This window comes from Suncus etruscus, assembly GCF_024139225.1.
Source record: "Suncus etruscus isolate mSunEtr1 chromosome 15 unlocalized genomic scaffold, mSunEtr1.pri.cur SUPER_15_unloc_1, whole genome shotgun sequence".
Classification (NCBI taxonomy): domain Eukaryota; kingdom Metazoa; phylum Chordata; class Mammalia; order Eulipotyphla; family Soricidae; genus Suncus; species Suncus etruscus.
Genome location: NW_026060286.1, coordinates 654,977 through 662,361, shown reverse-complemented (window position 1 = coordinate 662,361; position 7,385 = coordinate 654,977).

Sequence of the window (7,385 nt, the reverse complement as noted above, 5' to 3'; positions counted from 1 at the left end):
AGCGTGACAGGCTCACAAATACTTTCCCCATAGAGTTGAACTGCCTGAGTGTATCCAATATGAGGGGTCCTTCCCATGTGCACATAACCTTGGTGTTCCCTCATATAACCCCAGTGCCTAGGATCCTTCTGAGTGGCAGCGAGGTTGACATACTGAGTCAACCTTCACACACAAATGAGCTTAAGGAAGACCAGATATGAAAGAAACCTTATTCGTGTCCGGAGTGTGGTAAGGCCTTCATTCAATCTCAAAGCCTATTTAGTTATTGGAATATTCATACAGGATTGGAACCTTATATATAACAGGAGTATGGGAAAGGCCTTTATTAGTCCTCAGGCCTTTGTAATCATAAAATTATTGAGAGACACAGGAGATGCTTAAATTGAGTGGGAAGTCCTTCACTTTCTCAGACTTTTTCATAGATATGAAAATTATATCTGGCAGGGATGAGTGATAGTTAAGGAGACCGGGCATTTGCTTTGCACACACCTCTCCCAGTTTTGGTTCCTAGCATCTTATTGGGTTCCCCAACACCCTCAGGAGTAACCATGGTGTATCCCATAAGAGATATATGCAGGGGCTAGAAAGATAGCACAGTGGTAGGGCATTTGCCTTGCATGCGGCTGACCCAGATGGACAGTGGTTCATTTCCCGATTGTTCAATTTCTGGCATCCTATAAGACCCTGAGCCTGCCAGGAGAAATTTCTGAGTGCAGAGCCAGAATTAACTCCTGAGTGCCACTGGGTGTGAACCAAAAAAAAAAAGATATAAGCAAACATTTCAATTGGAGAGAAGAGTTAGAGCAATAGCGCAGTGGGTAGAGCATTTCCCTTACAAGTGGCCTACCGAGACCCAGTTCCTGTTATCCCATATCATTTCTCAAGCTCTCTAGGAATGATTTTTGAGCGGAGTGCCAGGAGTAACTTCTGAGCACTGCTAGTATGATCCAAAAACCAAACAAAAATCAAGAAAAAAATTGGAAAGAATCTTTACACATGTACAGAATAGGGGCAGCCGTTTGTTTATTTTTGATTGTTTTCTGTGCTTAAGAATATCAAGACTGGAAAGGAAACTATACATAGAAGGTGTGTGGTAAGAGTGGATATACAAACCCTTCCAGATACGAAGATTCATACTGCAGAGTAGTGTGTTATATGTATAAGTAACATGGGAAGTCTTCATTCAATCCTTAGACTTTATAAAACATAAGAAAATTATATTTGTGGGGGCCAAAGCTAGATTCCAAGAAATAGGGTATTTGCTCTGCATGTGGCCAATCTTGTTTAGATCCTCAACATCTCTTAGCCTCCCTCCATGTACCATCAGAAGTGATTCCTGACCATTTCCAGATGTGGCCAAAATATAAAAACAAATATTCATTCAGGACTAAAACCTTAGGAAGGAATGTGGAGAACTCTTTGCTCAGTGTTCAGACATTAATAGCAATGGGGAAATTCACACTGGTGAAGTCCCACACATGTTCATAATTTTGGAAAGTCTTCAACACTTATTCAAAATTCACTGCTCACAGGAAAGTTCTAGAAACCCTAAAGTTTTTGGCACCTTATGCCGCAGCCTCACACCTTTATGTCAATTCCAGGATCACAATGTTACCCTGGAGTTTCCATATCAGGAACACCAAAATGTAGCCTCTGTTGAGAAGGTTCCACGGCCTCAGAGCTTCCCAGGACAAAGGCCTGCACAAAGCTTATAGCCTTGGCCACAGCAGGACCAGTCCAAGCCTTTACACTTCCCCTTTCTGCTAGTCAAAATAAGGGTCTCAGAAATGGGTGCCAGCAGGATGAGATTGGGAACCAAATAAAGAAACCAAGGCAGACCATTGCTTGGGGACTGTCCGTTCAAGTCACTGTGTCTGTTATTCTTTGCCTCAACTATGGCCTGGTGCCTAGACCACTGGTTCCAGGGGGTATATATGGTGACAAAATCAATGCTGCTTAAATCCATTTTATGTGTAGAGACCAATCCCTGCAGTGTTCAGAGGCTACCTCTGGCTCTGTTCTCAAGAATGTCTTCTGGTGGTGCTCCGAGGACCCAGTGAGATGCCAAGTTGGTCTTCTGCAAGTCAAGTGCCTCCCTGCTGTCCAATTGTTCTAACTCCTGTATTTCTTCCTTTGAAATCAGAAAAATGAAGAGCCTCCATTTCTCAGACCTTCTAGTACATCTTAGCCAACTCAAAGAAGAGGACCGCCTGGGGTTGGAAGGTCATATCTGGATCCTTATAGCCTCTGCAGGGAATCCGCACTGGACAGAAAACTGTGTTTCTTATGTAATGAGGCACATCTTGCACTGCTGAGGACCTTCTGCCTCTGCACAGTAGAATAAACTCCCTGGAATACCCCTAAGGAATTAGGGGTGCAGAGAACAGAATGAGTCTTCAAATGCCAGTGCTGTATTTGCTGAATTTTCTCTCTGGCACCAGTAGTCAGATTTTCTTTTATCACAATGATGTCAAGAAATCTGAGCCCTTTTATTGGTTCTTGAGCTTTTTTGGTTCATAGCACCTATTTTCTCCTGCCAAGACAACTAGGAGTGAGCCTTGATTTCTTTGTGCAATTTACTGTATTTAATGAAAATCTGTGAACCCCGGCTGAAGCCTTCTATGTGGGATTGCCAGAGTGATGAAGGAATTCAAAAAGATCGTTCAATTGTCTGGCCCCAATCCTCCATACTCTTTGGAGATACAGGCAGGATGGACTAATACTGAATTGGGGATTAGTTATGATTGGATCCTAATTGCTAGAATCTTCCTTTCCCCTGAACAGTATATGCAGTGGAGACCAGGGTTCACAGAGGAAGCACAGAGAATGGTCAAGGAAAATGCTAAGATATGTGGAACCTGTGATAGAGACCAAGATCTAATTGTGGGGATGGGAATGGCCAGCACTATACAAACCCCAATAGAAACCCCATTCCACTTGTCTGGATGATTCATTCCTGGGTGGCTGCTTAAATAGGAGGCAAAGGATTGGAAAGGGAGGGGTCAATCACAGGTAATCTTGTCTACCAACTTAGGAGGCCACTCTAAGGCTGGTTAGAGAGGATGACCTGAGGGAAAGACTGCTCTTACCCTTGGCTAGGATAATGCTACAGCTGATTGACAGGCAGCTATCCTAGGGGTAAAGGAAGATGGAGCCTTATTTATGAATGTGCTGAGAATTAAACAGTACCCAGCATAGAGCAATGATAAATGCCTTCCACCTGGGACCGGAGAAATAGCACAATGGTAGGGCATTTTTCTTGAACATGGCAGGTCTGAGATGAACCTGGTTCAATTCCAGGCATCTCATATGGTCCCCCAGTCTGACAAGTGAGATTTCTGAGCACAGAGCCAGGAGTAACCCCTGAGCACCACCAGGTGTAGCCAAAAAGACAATATAAATAAATTTTTTCAAAAAAGCCTTTCCCACACAAAAGGGGAGAGGAATAAAAGGGGCCTGAGCTATATAACATGGAGGGTAGGAAATTTTCCCTGCACACAGCTAACCTGGGATCCATTTCTGACATCCCAAATGCCTGCCAGGAGTAATTTCTGAGTGCAGAACCTGAAGGAACACCTGAGCTCAGCAAGATGTGGCCCAAAAACAAAACCAAAAATGTTTCCAAAGCAGTCAAGCTGGTCATTTGAGGTAGAACTGCTGTCAAGCACCCACAAATGTGGCCAGTAAGCAATTACTGTCCTGCCAGACACACATAATTGTGGCCCAGTTTTCTCATCATGATGCAGAAAAGAAAACCATCATGCTTCAGATTGTCTTTCCACATACTATCAAAGTGGAATTCTGCCTAGAAATGACAAAGCCCCCATACTCAGGGACAACAAATTTAGGTATACTTACAGCAGTTGGGGACCCCTACATCCCATTCATCTTTTATTACAGGGGTACCTAAATCAGTCCTAGGCCTGAATCCAGGTCCAAGGGCAGTCAAGCTGTTGACCTGCTAACAAAAGGTAAAGTTACTGTCTTGCCCTGAGCCTCTCCTGTCTGGAGGCCATAGAAGTGTTTGGACCTCATAAGCCGTAGGGGGATGAAAGGGAAAAAACTGTAGGACTCAGAGCCATAGCAACAGCAGTTCAATTGAACTGGTTTTGATCCTGAACCATTCCCAGCATCCCATTTGGTCCCCCGAGCCTGTCAGAAGCAATTTCTGAGTGCAGAGCCAGGAGTAACTGGGGCACTACCAGTTGACAAAAAAAAATCTATCATACCCCACATAATCCTAAATTATATTAGGGATATTTCCTTATCTGTGTGGGGAAAAATAGATGTAGACTCTGAGTTCAAAACTAGCTTTACCAAGGTCTTCCAGGGTATATCTGAGCCGTTCACCTAATTTATGGGCAAGATGTTTGACGACTGTCAGGCCATTCTAAGACCAAAAAATGGAGAGAAAAGACATAACGGGATACTTCAAGGCATGCTGGAATTTTGGTTCCATTTCCACCAGACAGGAGTAAATGCCCTTGAAGCATATTCAGCCCAAAAACAAAATCTCTCCCTGTTCCTCTATCTCTTCCAACTTGCAACCAACTCTTCTTGGTCCTCAAACTGTCTTCTCCAACTGCCAACCCACTCTCCTACTTTCTCCTCTAACTGCCAACCCTGGGGAGGGTTTTATAGACATCCTGGAGCCAGTGGCCCAGAGACCAGATCCCAAAGTTGGAGCAGAGAATGACATAGACTCAGCTGCTTGACCTGAAAGCCCTGAGCCATGGGCTATTTTGTTTTTTTATTCAGTTTGGAACTCTCATCAAGTCAGCCTCCATCATTCCAACCCCTTCTTTCTAAGAGAAGACAGGGAGCTCAAAGGTTGTGAGATTGGACTGGCTGAGGACAGGGCAGCAATTCTGCTTTCAGTCCCTTTCCTGCAGGGCACTGAGGCTATGGAACCTTCTCCACAGAGCAGCATGAGCACTTACAGAGGCTGCGTTTTTGCTGACCCTGTCCCCAATATAGTTATACTCAAGAGGACTATGGTGATCCTGGAGTTGATTCTGGGGATCATAATGAGCAGGATCTCATAATTAGGTATGATGCTGCAATGAAAGCTTCCCATAGCCACGACACCTCTAGAGCTTTTAGGACTGTCCTGAGATCTGTAAGTGCAGAGAAAGTGCCAAAGGCTTTCTCCCATTCCGAACATGTATGGGGCTTCAGACCAGTGTGAATTCCTGCACAACTATTAACGTTAAAAACTTAGCAAAGGGCTGAAGAGATAGCATGGAGGGAGGGCGTTTGTCTTGCAATGCAGAAAGATGATGATTTGAATTCCGGATTCCCATTATGTCCCCCAAGCCTGCCAGGAGCAATTTCTGAGCATAGAGCCAGGAGTAACCCCTGAGCGCTGCCAGGTGTGACCCAAAAACCAAAAAAAAATCTTAATGAGCATATAAGGAATGAGAGGAGCCCTTTGCTCAGCTTCTTTTTTGTTTTTGTTTTCATTCCTGCCAGGCTCGGGGGACCATATGGGATGCTGGGATTTGAACAATCAACCTTCTGCATGCAAGGCAAACACCTTACCACCATGCTATCTCTCTGGCCCCTCATTAAGATTTCTAATATACATTTTGGGAACAGACCTGGCAATGCTCAGGAATTACTATTGTCTCTGCACTCAGGAAGCACTCCTGGTGCTGCATGGGGGACAATATGGAATGGTGTTAAAGATAACTGGACATACATGGAAGGCAAATGCCCAATTCCCAGAAGTCTAGTTCGAACCTCACCAGTATGATAATTCATTTTTTTTTTTGGTTTTTGGGTCACACCCAGTGATGCTCAGGGGTTACTCCTGGCTATGAGCTCAGAAATTGCTCCTGGCTTGGGGGACCATATGGGACACCAGAGATCGACCTGTGGTCCATCCTAGTCTAGCACGGACTTACCCCTTGTGCCACCACTCCGGCTCCATATAATGTTTTTCTGCTGTATGATTATGCTATTTGCAAAACAGTCTGAGCAGGAAGTGAAGGTCTTCTGCTATGCCTGACTTGAGAGATTTATCTTCATTATAAAATTTTTATGTCTAATAATGGTTGATAAATTACTAAATTTTTAGGAATAGTAAGGTAAGAGGAGTTAAGCGCAGAAATTCCCACAACCCAACATACATAAGGATTTTATTCCATATGAAATTTCATATTTGGACAGTCTGAGGAGTGAGTCAAGGTCTTCCCACACTTCTTAACATGTACAAGGTTTCTATTCAGTATGATTTTGTGCATAGTAAGGAATGAGAATCGAGTGAAGGCCTTCCCACATTCCATACACAAAGGTTTGCTACAGAATGAAAATATAGGTCTATATACAAGTTTAAGGATAGTTATCACTGTTCACATTGGTGGTGAGAAATGCATACTGGTGAAGGTTGTTGTACATTGTACTCAATCATGACTGTCACTCAATCATGAACAACTTTATCTGTAGAAGAAAATAGTATGAACAATCTTGTAATCATGGTGTTTAAATAAAAAATTAAAAAAATTTAATGTTTAAGATAAATGGAAAACCTACCCACAATCTTTAGAAATATAAGGTTTCTCAACAGTATGATTTTTCTGTGTTGAGTAATAAATGAAGTGTAAACACTCCATACACCATAACACACCCTGGGAAATAGGGTCTGGCGAAGACCTATTTTCTGTAGCCAAGAAAATCCAGAGCAAGCTGAGAGAATGAATCACACGTAGTAGGGTAGGTTTCTAACTCAAGTGAGAGACAGAGCTGTCTGCCAGAACTACAGTTTTTACTGACTATAGAGAACACCTACAGGTGGAGAGTAAGGACAAAAAGTCTATCCTGAGTCAGTCCTGCCCAAGTCTGCTTTAGATAGGTAAAATAAGATGGTAAGTAGGAAAATCTGTTTCGGGTGAAACTAATGATAAACAAACAGGCACAAAGAAACCAGGATGATCTTTGTTTTGGATAAAACCAAGTTACAAATTGTGAACCAACCTGATGGGTATTTAAAGGCCTCAAACAACATGTCTTATCTACAGTATAAAATTGAGCGAGGCCTTCCCTTGTTACTTACATATATAAGGCTTCTCTCCAGTATGTATTATACAAAAAAAATTTCAGAAGTAAACACAGGCCTTCCAATATTCTCTATAAATATAAGGATTCTCTCCAGTTTAAAATTTATTACATTTTTGGTGACACACTTGTAGTACTCAAAGATTAACTCCTAAATCTTCACTCAGGAATCACTCATGGTGGGATCAGGTGGACCTACAGAATGGTAGGGATAAAACCCAAGTCAAGGGCCCGGAGAGATAGCACAGCGGCGTTTACCTTGTAAGCAGCCAATCCAAGGACCAAAGGTGGTTGGTTCGAATCCCGGTGTCCCATATGGTCCCCCGTGC